The sequence below is a fragment of the Mesoplodon mirus genome, assembly GCF_964341445.2.
Source record: "Mesoplodon mirus genome assembly, chromosome: 11".
NCBI lineage: Eukaryota > Metazoa > Chordata > Mammalia > Artiodactyla > Ziphiidae > Mesoplodon > Mesoplodon mirus.
This window is the reverse complement of record NC_138987.1, coordinates 90693819-90712655: the sequence shown is the minus strand read 5'-3', so window position 1 is coordinate 90712655 and position 18837 is coordinate 90693819. Positions and strand designations below refer to the sequence as shown.

General features: G+C 37.1%; 1 protein-coding gene across 5 annotated transcripts in view; it reads right to left on the bottom strand.

Annotated features, from left to right (window-relative positions):
• EPS8 (EGFR pathway substrate 8, signaling adaptor) overlaps positions 1-18837 on the bottom strand; it is a 190685-nt gene that overhangs the window by 99700 nt on the left and 72148 nt on the right. Inside the window, exon 1 of one of the 5 annotated variants that reach the window (XM_082635463.1) lies at positions 9635-9656. The exons of 3 other annotated variants lie outside the window; for them this stretch is intronic. The gene's annotated coding sequence lies outside the window, so the exon portion shown is untranslated. Of the gene's footprint in view, positions 1-5604; positions 5802-9634; positions 9657-18837 lie in introns of those variants that run through there. One more of the 5 variants, XM_082635464.1, reaches the window with a different exon arrangement.

Below are 18837 nucleotides of genomic sequence, written 5' to 3'. Positions count from 1 at the left end.
GAAATTCATGGAGATAGAAAGGAGAATGGCAGTTGCCAGGGGCTGGCGGGGTACAGGGGGTGATGAGTAGTTATCCTCTAATGAGTATGGAACCGTCTGTGAAGATATAAAAGTTCTGAAGATGGATGGTACTGACAGTTGCACAACAATGTGCAACTTGATGCCCATGAATTTACACCACAGATGATTTAAATAGTAAATTGTATGTTATATATATTTTACCATGATAATAAAAAAAGTAAATGAGGAAGGAATAAACCACTGCATGTCTGTGAGGCCATTAGGTGTGGCTGCCTGGCCTGTAATGCTAGATCTTACGGCAGCTGCCTCTGTAATGGAGGATGCACCAGGACATCAGGGGTTTCTGTGGCAAACACACACACACACACACACACACACACACATGAATTAAAACCATCCTTACAATGCTTTGTGTGTATATGTGTGTGATCATATAAATATATACATACACATGTGTATATACACATATTTTGATTTGAGGTAAATTAGATTATCATATATTCTACTTTAATAAAGATCAAGAAACACAATCCTTAATTTACAAAAGCAATAAATTGAACTGTGTGTTGGGGGGAAAAAGAAAAGAGAACTGGTCCAGTTTCACCAACTATTGATTTCTTGTCCAGCTCTAACCTTACCTGGCAGCCCCTCTTACAAACACCATTTCTCAGTGACCCTTAATTTTCTCATTACTCAAATGAAGTAGGACTCTATGTCCCACCCCCTACACACCAATCTCACAGTATACTAATGGGATAAACTAAGGCAATGTATATATAAAATTATTTTAACATAGAAAATGATTTGGAATAGATATGCTCTTTTACAAAAGGATAATTTGACTTATGAAATGGCTCAAAGAATTTTTTAAAAATTCCTCTGCATTTTTCACTTTTTAAGTAAACATTCATATAATCTAACATGCATACAAACTTTGAGGAGAACATCCCCTGAACAAAATAAAATACATCAGTATTCCTAAGGGGGTAAATATATATATATATATATATATATACTATTTATATTATACTTAAATAATATATATATATATAATATAGACATATTCAATAAGATGGCTTCAATGGTCAAACTTTTAAAGTGATAAGATTTAGTTTGCTTTTATAATTAATTAGTCCATTATTAAGTTCCACACCAAATATCAAAAGGAATTACAAAATGATATTAACAAAAGTTGACTCATTTAAAATGGATAAGAAACATGTCTGTAACTTTAAGAAAGTTATCATTAACTTGATGTCTTATGGCAAATCAACTGCTAACTTCAGGAGTTAAGTCCCTGAAAATAAGCCGAGTAACACTGACAATATCTAACTCAGTCATTTTAATACTTAAGAAACATTCTGTTTAAAATAAACAACAAAGAGTTTTCCACAAGTCAGTACCACCAATCCCCCTCCTAACATACCTTTGAAAAACATTCTTTAGGGGGCAGGGGGTGTCTGTTTTCCTCACTGATCAAAACAAAACTCACAACTCTTAGCAAGTATTTACCTTATCTGCTAGCCAATATTTCTCTTTTTGTAAGGAAATAGACTTTTGATATCCAGTATGAAATTCCTCAAACCTCACATTAAACCCCCCAAATCCCATACTGTCAACTGAAGTTCACTAAAGTTTAAGCTTAAACAAAGCACAGACAAGTTTATTATTAAATTCTTGTATAATCAGCTGTACATGTATTATTTTCACCACTTATGGCTCTTTTTTTTTAACTCAAAAACTAACATTTCAGAATAACCTTGAAATATTTTCTTTCCTTCTTTCTCCAATTCCCATTCTCTTTCCCACCTAAAGTGACCTTCTCTTTCCTTAATTGTTGTAAACCCCTATTTCACCTCCATCTTATGGTAAATATCTTGTAAAACAGTCCTTCTAAGTCTATTATAACTTTATTTCACCCACTTGGGAAATATGCAACTCTCTCTCCTTCTCTTTCTACTTTATAAATTCCTCAACGCATCCAACCTGTAAGTGAAATTATCTCAATTTAGAAGCTCAGATTTGATTTTGAAGAATCAAGCTCCAAAAATAGGAAGCATTTCAGTATTCAACTTCTTAATCAAACCTCTAAGCCTGATTATCATGTGTTACTTGGTCACCCAGTGATCACTCAGAGAACCTGGGATCATGTGTTCTAGTACAGAACACCCTCTCCCCTCAGCTGGTTATTTTTAGAAAAGTAGCTGTATTCATTCTATCTCAGATTCAGTCCTGGCATTGTAATAATGCCAATTCACTTTTCCTCCTCAGGATCAGATGTAGCTGAAGCAGTCTACATTCCTTTTTCCTGCCTTTTCTGTTCAGACTTTCTCCAGGTCTAGCTCCATTCAGATACTCTGACAGCTGTTAAGAAGTTTTGGGAAAGCTGGGCTGCCAGTGGCCTAGAGTAACCTGGGATTACCAACAATCTGAGAAGTTTAATGTAATTAGGTGAGCTTCAGAGAGGAGGGGAGTAGGCTTCACCCAGGCAATCTCTGTGCTCACAATTATACCATGAATTTCCCAGCAAAATGTCTATTCAGTCTTTGTTCATTCAGTAAATCTTGGTGATAGCTTACTGTGTGCCAGCAGGTACGTCTGAGGCTGGATAGACAATGATGAACAAACAGATATAATTCCTCTTCTCAGAGTCATTAGGAGATACAATGGCCTTCTGTGATCATCCCTTGAATACGCCAAGCTCTTTCCATCCTCAAGGCCTATCACACTCTGTCTGGAATAATTATCCTCTTTGTCTTTGGCTGCCTAAATCCTGTATCTCAGTTTAAATGACCTCCTGGGGAACTATTCCTCTGACCCCCCCAGTCTGTATGAGATCCCTCATTGCATGTTTTCATTGCACCCTGAAATTTTCTTCATAAAACTTTACAATTAGACATATGAGCCAATATTTGTTTAATAATCTGTTTTGCAAAGATAAACTGCTACCTGGTATACTCTCTATTGACGCAGAATACACTTTCCTATTTTGTACTTTATATTGAGAATATTTTAAGTCTCATCTTTCTTTTAGGTGAATATTATTTTAAGTTTTTAATATGGGGCTTGAATTTTCTGTTCTTTAAATTTTCTCTATAGCTCTACACAATTTATCCAAAAACCTTCCTTCAAATGCAATTTTTATAATAAAATTACACAATTCTCCAACCAATTCTATTTTTTGTGTGTACAACTTGTGTTTTTTTAAATATTTCAGATACTGGCTAAAATGACTACAAATGTCTAAATCTGATATCTAGATGTTTTCAAGCCAGAATTTTGAGTAGACCATACTCAATTTTTACAAATAAATTTTTCTACCATATTCTTATCTGGAGAAACCCAGACAAATATGAATCCCACTACTTAATAAATGTGGAGGCTTACTTAGCTTCTATGAGCCTGGTTTCCTCATTTGTAAAGTAGTTATAAAATCTTTCAAGGGTATGAGAAATAAAGTATACAAAGTCCCAAGCAAAATATCATACTAAATAAATATTAATTCCTGCCTACATGTGGGGAAAAAAGAAAAGGTCCACGTTTGAAAATGTAGCCCTCTATGAAATATAATGCCAGTTCCCATTACCTAATCTGATTTCCTAAAAGGAAACAAGTCTAACTTTTTCTGCTTTATGGGCTATACTTCAGGGTAGGCTTCTGTAAAGAGCCCGGTTGTAAATATTTGGGGTTTGTGGGCCACATATGGTCTCTGTCAATGTTCTTTGTTTTTGTTTTTAATAATCTACTAAAAATGTAAAAACCATTCTTGGCTTGTAGAAAACCAGACTAGGCAGTTTGCTAGCCCCCTGCTTTAAATTCACAGATGCTAATCAATCCTTCCTTATCCTCTTACCTGTATAATATTAGGCTCTTAACACTTGACTGAAAAATTGCTCTCTCGACTATTTATCAAACCTTCAGTTTAACAAACACTAATTAAACACTTGTTTATATGCAAGGTGCTATACAGTAACTGACGACCTAAAGAAAAAAAGACACATCACATGTTGTAAAAGAAGTGCCAATAAAGCCTTTTGAAGCTTTCCTCTATTGTCACCTCTCTTCTTCCTCTTTTTTTTTTTTCATTTTGAGGCTACTACTAATCTGGATTTATAGCATAACCAATTTATGTTCATGACCTCGGGTTTCTCTCCTTGTAATCCTGAGTTGAAATTGGTGCTAGGTTGAGCTCCTTGATGAGAATCTGATTAGGCTTCTTACACCATAGAGTTAGAGGTCCCCTACTGCCCATGCTCCATCAGGCTCTGTCCTTCCAATTCTGATATACTGTTATAAATTCACTTGTTTCCCCCTAACTTCCAAAACAATCATTTCTTCTTCCCTTCCCTAGTTCAGCTCACCTGATCTTTAACTGTCCAATTTTTCTCCCTTTTCACGTATAATCCCAATGGAAAAAACTCTGAATTTGGCGTCAGAACTAGTTGTTATTGTTCTGCGTCTGACAAACTGTGCATTTCTTAGCCTGAGCACCTTTGTTTTTTCATCTATCACAGGGGTAAAAAGACGGCCTGTGATGCCAATCAGACACAGGTGAGGGCAGAGGAAATAATACAGGTGGAAGTTATTTATCTATAATCTACAAAGTACTCTAAGAGACCACTGAGATCTCCGGTTCAGACGTCAGATGTGATTCAAGGTCTGGCTCTGCCATTTATGTTTATGAATTATCAACCTTGGGCAAGTTAACTAACCCCTGTAAGCCTCACTTTCTTCATCTGTAAAATAAAGACAGTAATAACATCTACTTTATAGGGTTTTGTGAGGATTACATGCCCTAATCCACGCCAAGCACTTATCATAGTGCCAGGCACATAGTAAAGGCTCACAAAATGTTAAACATTATTATTATTTAAGGGTAAGCCACTGGTGCCTAGTCTTTTAGGTTCAGTCTCTACATGCTTCTAAGCATATCTATTTATTCCACAGCTAATTTTATGCCCTTTTTCTATGACACTGGTTAAACAAGTTCTCTGGCATTTTTCTCTGTTGCACTGTGTTCCTCTTACAGGGATTTTTTTTTTTTTTTTCGGTACGCGGGCCCTCTCACTGTTGTGGCCTCTCCCGTTGCGGAGCACAGGCTCCGGATGCGCAGGCTCAGCGGCCATGGCTCACGAGCCCAGCCGCTCCGCGGCATGTGGGATCTTCCCAGACCGGGGCACAAACCCGTGTCCCCTGCATTGGCAGGCGGACTCAACCACTGTGCCACCAGGGAAGCCCAGGGATGATTTTTTTTCTTTTTTTTTTTTTAGTGTCTCTCACCATTCAAAGAGCGGGGAGAGGGAGGGTAGAAATGAATGAAAGACAGAGAGAGAACTGTCAGTTCACATGCTCTATGTTATCAATTAGTACAGTCAGTTCTGTTATAATGTGGAATAATATGTTCCTGAGAAATCATGATGCTATGCAAAATCGCGTCATGAAAAGCCCAGGACTTAGGGGAAAACACAGCTGTCAGTGACACATATAAAAAAGAAAAGAGCCTAGTAAAGACCCTAGAACAGTTTTTCATACGTTAAATGGTTAAAAAAATAAATAAAAACTATAATAAATATAGCATCTTACCTTGCAAAAGACTTGAAGTGTGCTTGTGGAATGGCGTGTCCAAGGTTTGCAGCTTGTGAGTTATTGTGCAGTGGTAGAAAAAGGGTTATCTGAAACTGGAGGGAAAGTTATGCAAACGAGATATGGGTGGTTGTGATTCATGATATGCAGTGAAGTCAGGGAGCTGGAAGGCGTCTGAAGTGTGCGCATGTGCATTTTTTGCATGTGCATTTTGTCTATTCCTCTGTGGCTCAGTTCAGCTAGGTGAAAAGGCCTGTGTTCACCAGCTAGGTGAAAATAAAATAAAATCACACATAACAAATGTGAAATTTACATTCTACTCAAATTGTTCCCTAATATTAATAATGTAGGAATAAATTCTCATTTTCAAAACAAGCACGATAGCAGAACTGACTGTATTTATCCCTGAACTGTGAACTCCTGAAAAACATTCTCTGACTCAGTACCATAGTCACTATTTCCAAAGTCTGTGTTACCCCTTCAATTTCCTATCAGCCCAAAGGCTTTACCTAGAAAAAGCTGTTCTTTCCTTGTCAGTATTAAAGTACTACACATAATCTAAATCATTTTTAAACTGAATCTTTGATTGTTTCTACAGCTTTCCCTGCTGGGGAGATGATGTCCTATCCCCAAACATCCATTCCAACAGAGGAATAAAATGCCTGGTAGTCAATTACTCACTGCCATGGCATGACATTTATTCAGTTGCCAAATATTTACAATGAGCATCTACTAAATACATGGAAACATAGGAGATATAAGACGAAACCACATCCAACCCATCATAGTAAGAGACAGAGACGCGGCTCAGCAGATCACTCAAAGTTAGGCTATGCTACGTAGGAGGCGTAAAATATTACAACACGTGTAAAAATAACGGTAACACAAGACAGAACATGAAGCACCTTAAGAAAATACAGCAAGTACAAAACAGATTAGTTTCAATGTTGGAAGAGGGGACCAGGAGAAATTTAATGGGCCTGATTAGTAGACCTTAAGGACGAGGCAAATTTTGCATATGAGGGAGAGACTTTCTTATTGTGGCATGAGTGAAGGAAAAAGCAGGACATGGAGGTGTAAAGCATAAAGATCAAGAAGTGTAGGCCAGGGACTTCCCTGGCGATCCAGTGGTTAAGAATCTGTGTTTCCACTGCAGGGGGCACAGATCCCTGGTCAGGGAACTAAGATCCAGCATGCTGCATGGTGTGGCCAAAATAAAAAATAAAAATGGAAAAAAAAAAAAAAGGAAGTATAGGCCATAAATTAAGATACATGACTACAAGTGATAAGTTACGTACTGCACTTTGAATCTGATATGATGGGAAATGGGAAAGCCACAGACAACTTTTAACCAGAAGAGTGCAACATCAGCTATGAATGGGCAATGGGGAGCCCAAAGGGCTTTCAGAGATCCTGAATAAGTTAAGAGACTTCATTCAGAGTCTTTGGACACCAAGCCAGAGCAGCAGGAAGGCTTCCCCAACTACAATCCCAGGCTTTGTGTCCAAGATTGATATTCATGGCTCTACTTAATGGATACTAACTGTGTCATTTGGTCTGGCAAATTGTATAAAAAGGTGGGGAAAAAAAAGAAAAATTACCTACAAAATGAAGGAAAAGTATTTTTTAGAAACAATGAAGGAAGACAAAGAATGCAATGCAACCTACAGTAATAATAATATTGTCAGATATTTAAATCTGACCATTAGGATCATATAAATAGTGAAGTTAAATAATATGGTTCTGAGTTACATCTAAACATCTGACACAATGTATTTTTAAGATTCAAGAAACTGTATACCAATGTTCCTAAAAGCAAGGCATTCTTGGACAAATGTTCATGTGAGACCTACAGCAAGTTTAAGAAACATACACGTATTTCAACTGAGATTTTACGTTACCAAGTACAGAGAGACAATATTTTATAAGTTTCTTTAAAATTTTAGAAAATACATTGAGAATTAAAACTACCGCAAGTTTCAGCTAGTCAAATTCCCAAACTTAGTTAGTATATTGTATACAGAAGATTCTGTACACAAAGCCCATAAATTTTAACTAAAATAAGAAGTATAATTTTTCATATAGCTGAAAATATCATTTTAGGTATCCACATGTCAAATTAAACAGTTAAAAACATACACAAACCTCAACTCTAAAATAAAAAAGAAGTTTTAAAGAATCCTTAATGGTTTAATTAAATTAGAACTATCCTACAGCGTAAATGACCAAAAGAATGTACGATAATCTACCTCATTATATCACCTGCACAAAAATTTTATGCAATTCAACTAAGCTATTATTTAAAAATCTAAAATATAATGAGCTGACTTGGAGTCCCTTAAAACTCCAAGGCAGTTCCCTTAAGTAAACTTCATACCTACCTTGATGAATTAATGACATATGATTTCACTGAAAAATAAACCAAAAAGGAGACCTCTTTACACAATTTATTTCAGAATTATTTACATAGAAAATGAGTCTAAACATCTTATCCTCTCCAGAGTCATTTCCTCTTATATGCAGTTTACTTAAATTGAAGAAACTGTTTCCAAGTTTAGCTTCTGAAAACCAAAAACCTCCTTTAAAACACTCTAGGTACAGTAGGTACAGGGATATCCTTCTTAAGGTGAGAATAGGTGTGTCAAAAGACAAAATATTTTACATACCATTCCCAGAGTATGATTCCCAGAGTATGTATGAGATTTGTACTAAAAGTGATTCTGACATTTGCCTTGGAATTTTGGCCTGTAAAACTGACAAAAGCTTTGTAGCAAGGGTAAAAATCAATGGATCCATAAACATCTCAAGGAACCTCATTTTTTTTAGCTGACAAAAAGCTGCAAACAATGCTTGTATAAGTAGTTCAAACTTGTGTGAACTGATAATACTCCTATGGTGTAGAGAGTCTCAATAAATAATAGACACATTACAGGAAAATGAACATAGCCAAGAATCCATTTCCAAAAGGATCAATACAGCCATAACCATGGTACCCGAACTCAAGAAGGCATTACATTTACCAGCACCAAAACAGTGAGGTAATCAGTTATTTATTTTTGTTATGTACTACATTGTGATACACTATTATTAGCTCTCCTTTGTTTTTCTGTAGCATAAATCTTAATTTATACTTGCACTTAATTATTAGTAAGAGAACAAAAAGGCTCCTCCTGAATATTTAATGTAACAAGCAAATCGATAAGAACTACAAAAATAGTAGATCTCTATGTATTAAGAATTATATATATTTTCCATTAAGCTCAATTTTTTTTATTTAAAACACGCTACATATAAAATTATGGTGTGTTATGAAAGAGTTTTATAAAAAAATATGGATTTTTGGAAAGAGTTGGTTTTTGAAAAATTCCATTAATTGACTATTTAAACATTTACAAGATCCATTAATATACATGGATTTAAAAAAAAAAAAACTTTAAATACACATATTCACTACTTTTTTTGGTCCCAAGCAAAATGTTTACACAGAAATTTGGCAGTGTTAAGTCTGTGGACTCAAAGCCAATAATAACCTAAGAAAACTGAACTTGGTAATAAGCACATTTTCATAGTACAGCTAACGGTGTATAACAATCCAAAGCAGCTAATATTTATAGGATAATCACAGTATTTTGCATACCAGATTAATTTTAAAGCAATTTTAAGAAAACATGATATATCTGTGCTTTCCCAACTGTTAACAGTCAACAGATTTCTTCTTAGCTATGATTGCGGTGGGGGGTGGGGAATTAGTCTCTTAAACATCATGACCTAAGGGGAGGAAATCCTGTATATCCCCATCTCTGTAAGCAAGAAGCCAGGAGGCAGGACCCTGTGGCACCTGGAGTACCAATTTCACCAAGTTCAGAATCCACTTGGAATTCCAAATGGGAATTTACAATATTGTCAAAGGGCTTATTGGGACTAAAAGCATTACCACATGTTTCAAGGTCTACAAATATACTCCATGATAATTATGCCTTTGAGAGCCCTCCTTAGCAAAGAGAACATTCACAAACTCAGACTTACCTACCCTCAAAATCCAGGCAGAGTTCCTCCTAGCGATCCTCCAGGCAATACTGAGAGGACATTCCTCTCTGTTCACTTTTGGTGCCAAGTGACCTTTGGCACATCAACATCAGAAAGGGTGGGGCTCGGAGCTTCAGTTTCGACATTGTGCTACTGAACAAAGTTTCTCTGGTTTCTCCAGGGCGTTAACTAAGACTTCCTCTTCTTGTTAAGTAAGTAAACACAGCCACTACTACATTTCCAAGTCTTCCCTGAAGTGGTAAAGCTTTAAATGGTACAAATACTGATGAGGAAATTACTAGGTGCTCTAAATTTAAACTAACGCCATACAGGTGGGCTATTATTACTCCCATTTTAAACAGGTGATATCTGAGGAATAGAGGTTAATAAGTAACTTGTGGGAACTCCAGGTGCCACAAAACGGTCAACTGAGCTAATGAAGAAGACTTTCCACCATAAATAAACAACACAGAAAAGATGAGAAAGAGTAACACATTTTAAAAATTAAATACACAGTTCCACTTGCAGTAAAGAAAAACCCCCTGGTGCCAAACCAAAGCTAGGACCAATGGCCAAAGTGGTAGTAAGCACAAAAGCAAATATTGCCAGCTGTAGCTGCCAGGAAGAATCACTGGATTCTCTTATAGCTCTTAGGTCTAATTGAAATTGGTAAGGAGATGCCCCCTGAAGGAATGGGATCAGAAGAAAGTTCTCTCTCAGGAGAGCAGAGTTAGGCTAAATTTCTGGCCCGGCTTTTCTTCAACACAGGATACAACCTGTCCAACCATGTGTAGCAACCCTGATGCCCATATAGGGACAGAATAAGAGATCTTGGGCACACAAGTTGGGCATAAAGTTGGCTCTGAGGTGCTTCCATAAAACTGGAGCCATCGTCAAAGGGCTGCGATCACAATTAAAAACTGGTGAGGGGGACAGGACAAATCCACCCGTTGTCTTAGTAAGACTTCAGTGGAACTTGTCTCTGAGAATTTGGGTGAGAGGGCGGGGGAAACGCTTACAACCAGAAATTAAAACCCTAAGCCTGTGTCACAACAGTTCTGAAGTCTGAATCTTATTTGTATGAGAATCTCCAAGCTTAAGAAATTAAGGAAAAAAATGGGTCCTGGGCTTGTGATATCCCTGGAGTATGTGAAATAAACAAACATAAAAATACTTTAAAGTAACACTCCATAAACAAGGCCACGATGGATTTCCACAAGCTAGAAAAACTAAAACAAAATGAAAGCACAAGAGAATCCTCACTGAAAATGACCTTATAATTTAGAAATTACAAAATACATGAGAAAATGATTTACTGTGATTGAGCATTAACAAATACCTCAAACAGAAAATTTCGAACTCAACTAATGTTTTAGTATGCAGATGCCAAAAAAGCATAATTATTAAGAGATGGAAGAAGAAAAAAAGGCCTATAAATAGGGAACTGAAAAAACAAGCAGGTTTACAACAATCAAACAGAATTTATATGCATATAGATATGCACATTCCTCTGCATAAAGAACCCAAGAGTCTTCATCAGAATTCTGTAACTTAAAAAGGGAATAGCATCACTATAAATAGGTAGGATTTTTAAGCTTGTTTAGAAAAGCACTGATCAATGCCAGAACTCAATGATCTGACACAACCTACTCACACCAACTTTTCTTCTCTGTCACTTTTCAACCTCCTGGCCACTCTGCCCTACAACTCCTCATTCCTGGAAATTCCAAGCCATTGGGAAACCTCCAGCACCCTTGCAAAAAAGATGGAGTGGAAACTGTGATGTACTACCCAGATCCCCCTTCACAACTGAAGGATTTCTTCCCCAGCTGCTGTAGTACTGTCAGCATACGGGCCTCAGCTATCAGCTCTCTTCAGAATGGCCTTGGCTGAAGTCTCCCCTTGCAAGTTCATGCTCCCCTCCCAGGGCAGCCCACATCCAAAGACTGGCTGACATGGGGAATATAAAGGCTTGCCCCCCTCTCTCTAGCTGGAGACAATGGTGAAGCACCATCCCAGTTTTAGAGCTTCTAGGGGGTCAGATCTCCACCAAGACTACAGGGCAGCCTAACTTCCCCTCTCCCCAGTGCTGGTTTCTTCCTTCCACTCCACAGCAGTTGATCTCAACAGCACTTTCTAAGAAACTTCCAGGGCACTAATTTCCACCTCAGAGTCTGCATCCTGGGGAACTCAGACTACAACAGAAGAGCATCAGAAAAAATAAAGGGCGGGGGCAGGATATGGAGCAGTGCTGTCAAGGAAGTGAAAAGAATAAGAAAGCCTTGAAACCAGCCAGGAGAACAGCAGAAAGTACTAATGTAATCTCTTTCTTTGATAGTAGAAGGGAAACCCTTTTTCAAAATGAACAATATAATCACAAAAATTCCAACCCAACATATCAGTGTATCTCTGAACTTGACAGTCAAAAAGGATCTTACGGGGTATTCCAATTCTAGCCCCTGTCATTTTGAAGATAAAGCTTTTAGGCAGTGGATCTGCTAAATGCCAAAACTGTTGCTGCTTAGAAACAGGCCCATTTATTCTTTTAAGACATTTACTTTCCCAATAGCAAGTGAACAGGCACATTTAATACCCTGCTAAAACAAGGTTACCAGCAGTGATGTATGTGTGTGTGTGTGTGTGTGTATACGATTTCTAGCTTTCTTTAATAGTCATGGGAAAATGTGCAGCAACCAAACCTATAACGTTCCAAATACATATTTTTCATGTCTACTTCTGATGAGCTGCCCTATCTTAGAAAGGGGAGAGAATCGACAAAAACCCATGAGCCTTGCTTAGATTTGTCCCCAGTAATATAATTCTGATATGTCTTTTAGTTCTGAATCATTGGTAAAGATGGTAATGATAGTTTTATAAAAGGCTAATCTGGTACAGGCTGGTATATGACTAATGATTATCCAGAATACTAATAAAAAAACTGCATGGACTAAAACAATATTCATATACACACTCAGAACGCCAATGACATGGGACAAATCTAAGCAAGGCTCGTGGGTATTTGTTGATTCCCTTACCCTTCTAATATAGGGCAGCATACCAGAAGCAGTCATGAGAAATATTATATATTTGGAATGTAATAGATCTGACTGCTGTACATTTTTCCATGACTACTGAAGGAAGCTGGAAATTGCGTGCGCACATGCACACACACACACACACACACACACACACCTCTACTGGTAACCTTGGCCTACATTCCACACTTTGTAACCATGAATATAGAGGCAGACAAGATAAGTTATAGCAAAACCTATCAAACTAAGCCCACCGGATCCAAAAAGACATGAAGTCATTTACAAAAATTGTTAGGACAGCCAAGCAGAATGGATCAACATTGTCACAATCCACTCATCTTGGAAACCTAAGCAGAACTGCACTCTCAGTTCCTCAATTTGTCTTTCATTCCTTCCTCTCCTAAGAATCACAATCTGCTGGGTCTAAGCCAACCCTTCTTCTCCTTCTAACTTTAAAACCTTTTTTAAATGGAAGTAAGAAACTAATGTGCTACAAATATGAGAGAATCCAAAAGAGGTTTCTAAATGCTAAATTGTATATGTCAAATCTCAATTACATACAAGCTAAGGGAGCTGAATTCATATGGGTAGAATGACCAACCAAATGCTGTAACAACTTATCTGGAAGAGGAATGACAGTGCAATATAATTCATATTGGGGGAGAATCATGTCAAATTACTAACATTTTATAGGCATACAAAAGGGCAAACATGCATGGCATGTGAATGAGAGGAAGAACCAATTTGTTCAAATAAAAAAAATCAAATGAGTCACTACAGGTTTAGAGCCATTGTTTGGACATAGAATCTGGGTTAAAGGTAGGAAACATAAAAAGAGCAGAAACATATAAATGGTCGCTTCTTGGGGTGAATAAATACAAACAATAGGATGAACAATACTCATTCTTCACATAAGTTATTTAGAAGAGTGAGATCATAATTCAATTTTAAGTCTACAGATGGCTTGTCTCTTATTATGTTAGGAAAGTACTGATTTAAGAAAAATGAACTCATTATTACTGCAAAATAATGTAATTGTATATAAGTGAATAAAATGGTAGTTTTGCCTTAAATTGGCAAAGTTTAGTTATATATTTGGGAAACATCACACAAACTTATTTGATTATGGATTTTAAATGTCATTTTCAACCTAGAAATCACTGTAGAGTTCCAATAAGTCACACTTTTATTTGGCAATTTCAATCAGAAAGCCAACAAAATTTTGAAAAAAAACATGGTGAAAACAAAAGAAAAAAGTGATTTCTCGTTTCTATTCATGTCCTATAACCAAAGAGAAGTTGGGAAGTGTGAAGACCTCAGCATTGGGAAACCGAATGCTTGTGTTTATACCCCAGGTCTGCCACTGAATAGCTCTGTACCTGGGCAAGTAACTTAACCTCCCTCCGGCTCCATTTCCTCACCTGTAAAAGGAGATCAATGAGACCAATTTGTAAACTCTCATTCACATCTATTCTAGAACACTTACCTAATTCAAATTTAAAAATAGAAAATCTACTTAATTAGATTTGGGCTAAAACATAGCCATTGGCAGTTTTACTCTTTTCAACATAAAACGGTTAAGTTTTCAGAAAAAAATAAAATTACCAAATAGTCAGAAAACCTAATGATAAATGAGGAAAAATATTAGTTTGCACGAGGACATCTATAAATTCACCTCAGAAATTACAAAGAAACACTATACAGAACCTCCAATTTCTGCTGAAAAATTCCCATTTAAATACAGACTCCGCCGAAACACAATAGATACAAAGAATTTCTGAGAGGCAGGGAAAATGGAGGCTTTTGGCATGCAGTACCAATATTTCCCATCATTATTAAGATATCACTTAGAGCTTCCTCATTTCACCTGGCTCAGATGGTGCTGGCATTCCACATAACTGGCTGCGTGAAGCCATATCAAAAGAACTGATAGGATGTTCCTTGTAAAACAGCATTTTTTTAAACTTATAACATCATCCCCCAAACCTATGCTTTCCACAAAAAGTTAAAGTCTAAAAAAATGATAGGGCTACTTTAGCCTATTAAAATCATGGGTACCTTGGGATTCTTAAGTGCCATTTGGAAAGAAAAAGACATTTACTAATAAGAGTACCAATCCTTCCCAGAGTACTTTTACCTTAACTCTGTAACAGTCAGGAAATTATCACATTAGCTAGATAACATAACTTAACCTCTCCTAACTATAATCATGTGCTATAGAACCGGGAAGAAAGGGAGGGAGGGTGAAAGGGAGGGGGCAAACCAGCAAATACTGAAAATAACTGAATGCTGATAAGGTAGTGTCTTACCAAAAACTCAGGAGAAATGCCCGTTTCATTTCAAAGCATGTATCCTCTGAAATACTGCACAGAATCATCCTATATATATTTTAACAAGCTAATACTGAGCAACTAGCCTTGATAAATTAAATCAGGCAGCATCACAATAAACAGAATGAAACGCCTGTTTTCAGAGCAGCAGTTTAGAGAAAGCTGTGTAAATAGCCGTTAAAATGATATAGCTTATGTCATCCTTCGAAAATAAAATCTGTGATTAAATTTGCACATCAAATGATCCTTGAAGCATGTATGTTACCAATAAATAGGGGTGGCAGACGGGGCTTAAATCAGACAAGCCTTGCCAGTGGCACAGAGAGCTGCAGTCATGGAAAGAAAAACCCCTGCAGCAAACACCGAAGCCGAATGCAGGAGGCTATATCAGTTTAAAAGTGATTTAACTTCTTCGAAGATCATTGGACTAGAGTTTGCCCAGTCAGCAGAATTTAGTTATGGCCTTCGGCGGAAAAGTGCTAATACAATCAAGGGTTACCCTGGTTGGGCAAAATACTAAGGGTCACTTATTTTCAGTCGATAAAATGTTGATTCTCCAAACCAATTCTTAATCTTTCTTTAGTTTGCAGTTTCAAGACCTTTTAATGATGGCTCTAACACTGGTCTCTAATTCCCCCATATTCCTGACATGGGGCTATGGAAAATAGACTAAATAAACCTATGTCAAGAGTAGCATGCTGTACTGAGCCTGCGCGTCTGGAGCCTGTGCTCCGCAACAAGAGAGGCCGCGATAGTGAGAGGACCGAGCACTGCGATGAAGAGTGGCCCCCACTTGCCACAACTAGAGAAAGCCCTCACACAGAAACGAAGACCCAACACAGCCCAAAATAAATAAATAAATTTAAAAAATAATAACAAATGTTCAAGTACAATTGGTGTCTTTAAAAAAAAAAAAGTAGCATGCTGGGGGATGGGTAAATAAATTAGAAGTTTGGTATCAGCAGACAAAACTACTATATATAAAATGGATAAACAACAAGGTCCTACTGTATAGCACAGGGAACTATATTCAATATCTTGTGATAAACTATAATGGAAAAGACTCTGAAAAAGAATACATATATATGTGTGTGTGTATATATATATGTGTATAACTGAATCACTTTGCTGTAACTAACACAACATTGTAAATTAACTATACTTCAATATAAATTTTAAAAAGAGTAGCACGTTGTGGTCAAAAGAGCCATGGATTTGAAACCTACAACCTTAATTTTTTCCCCTGGCTCTACAATTTAGTATTACATGACCTTAAACAAATCATTAGTATAGGCAATAGAATATAAAGAACTTGACTTTATGTGCAAAACAGGTAAGCCCTGTTACTCACAGCTGTATGACCTTGGCCAAATTACTTCACTAAGTCTTTTTTGCTTGTCTATGAAGTGAAAATAACAGAATCTTCTTCATAGAGGCTGAATGAAATAATGCATGTAAAGAGCACAGCACAGTGCCTGATTAACTGTCAGGAATAAATGATAGCTTAAAAAACGTCACTACTTCTCTGAGTTTTCTTTACCTTTTTAAGTAATCTGCCTCAGAAATCAAGATGTTATTTCTTAGAATAATTTCCTGCGCTTCACAATATCTTTATCAGGTCACTAATTATTTAAGAAAGCTGAGTGTCCTCAATATTAAAAGACCTAAATTTTGTTCACAGCTATGCAACCTTCTGTATTTGCCTTTAAAATCTTCTTTTCACTTTGGTTAAATAGGTATTTCATAATGATCTGTGATCCTATTTGATATTTATCACAAAAATCCCAAAGTCTTTTAGACCTCAAACTAATTTTGAAGTTTCCCAGAGGGTTCCTGGAAAATCTCAAAGGATTTGTCTCTTATCTTATAAAGAGAGGCATTAAAATAATTAGGTTTATTTGGAATTTAAATGACATGGGAAGGACTGTAAAATAAGACGTGACGATAAACCCTCATAGGTTCTATGTGTATGGATATATCCTATTAGTGAAAGTATTCCAGAAATTGTGTGAAGTTCATAGAAATGTGTCAATACTTGTCAATAATTTGCCCGAGTATTATCTTAAATTGCTGTATGCCACAGAAATAACTAAATTTCCTTATCAAATGAACTCTCATAAGAACTTTAACCATGACTGTTTTTAAGTCTTTTGTGATTCACAGACAGTTATTGTTTTACTCTGATTCTTCCCTGAAAGTTTTTACAATCAGCTACTGTGAGAACACTCCATAATGGCATAACTTGAATACTTTGAGACCATGCCACTGGACTGTGTAAGAATTTCCAGAACTAATGAAGAAGCTGATGGATTCATAGAACTGCTAACCAAAGATGAAGCAGAACACGGGACTGAATGAACTGATGTGGATGATTATAATTTTTATGACTTTTGTTTGAAGCATTGCTGGTTCTTTAATGTTACATCTTCCAGATGTAAAGAAATCTTTTTCTCTTGACTCTTAAACTACCTATAATTCACAGCAATCTGGTAAATTACACCTTTGTTAACAGAATTGAAGCAATTATCTCTTCTCCCTACCTGATCCCTCCAGAATTAGAAAACTTTCCGTGAGTGTTCTTATTTTCAAGGCAATATAGTTATTTGCATAAGTTCAACAAGCATCTGTTCTCCTTGTAACAGGACACAATCGTAAACATTGGCTATATTAGCAAGGCTTGGACTGGAATGTCATGTCTGAGAATGATGTGCACAGAATCAGATATGACCAGACAGCTTTAAGGAACTAAGGTTTAATTTAAAGGAGCCAATGTATGTATAAAGCTCCCCTTCAAAAACCAGCCTGGTACCTTGCTTATAAGGTTCCTGCATAACAGGTGAGTAAGGAAGGTCACTTCCTGGAAGACCCAGGAACCTCGGGATATTTTGGGGACCTCGAGAAGAGTGTAATTCACCCAAGTCTTTAAGTATTACAGGCAAAAGCTGAGGGTGAGTCATTGGCTTGGTTTCCTAATTCTGAAAAGATTTTAAAAGCCCAATCTGAGATTCCTTATTAGAAGTGGTTCCAGCAAAGCAGACTTAAAAAGAGCATATATGGCTTCCCTGGTGGCGCAGTGGTTGAGAGTCTGCCTGCCGATGCAGGGGACGCGGGTTCGTGCCCCGGTCCGGGAAGATCCAACATGCCGCGGAGCGGTTGGGCCCCGTGAGCCATGGCTGCTGAGCCTGCGCGTCCGGAGCCTGTGCTCTGCAACGGGAGAGGCCACAACAGTGAGAGGCCCGCGTACCACAAAAAAAAAAAAAAAAAAAGAGCATATATAGTCAATCACTATTCTTGCTGGACTGATGTAAATAATCGGGCCAAGTTTAATGAGAATAGACTTATTCTGCAAACAAATTAGTCTTACTTAGAATATCTTTGATAGAAATAGGAGTGTCAATAGAAACAAAAATTATGTTTCAATGGAAAACTACAGCACACCCTTGTGGTTATTAAATTCTTGCCTTGTTCATTGTCTTTGAGGTTTTGTTATCTCCCTGTAAACTGGACTGGATCCTGAATTCTTCTAGGATCCTCCAATACCTAGCTACAACTCTCCAAACTGGTGCGTCCAATTTTTCTCCCACCCTTCTGACTTGGAATCACTAAAAATTAAAACTGTCTCTTTCCCAAAGTCCGGCAAGCTGCAGCTGGACAACTTGATGTGAACTTCAGAGAAATCACCACAATAACACATGTATGGACAACCTTCCTGCCTGTTGCCATGTGGGCCCCTCAGAAAGTTCACCAGAACACCTGATGACATCACCAGGGACAAACTATGAACCAGGAAAATCTTCCAGATTGCTACTGCTTGCTCTCACTCCATCTGAAGATTCTTTGAG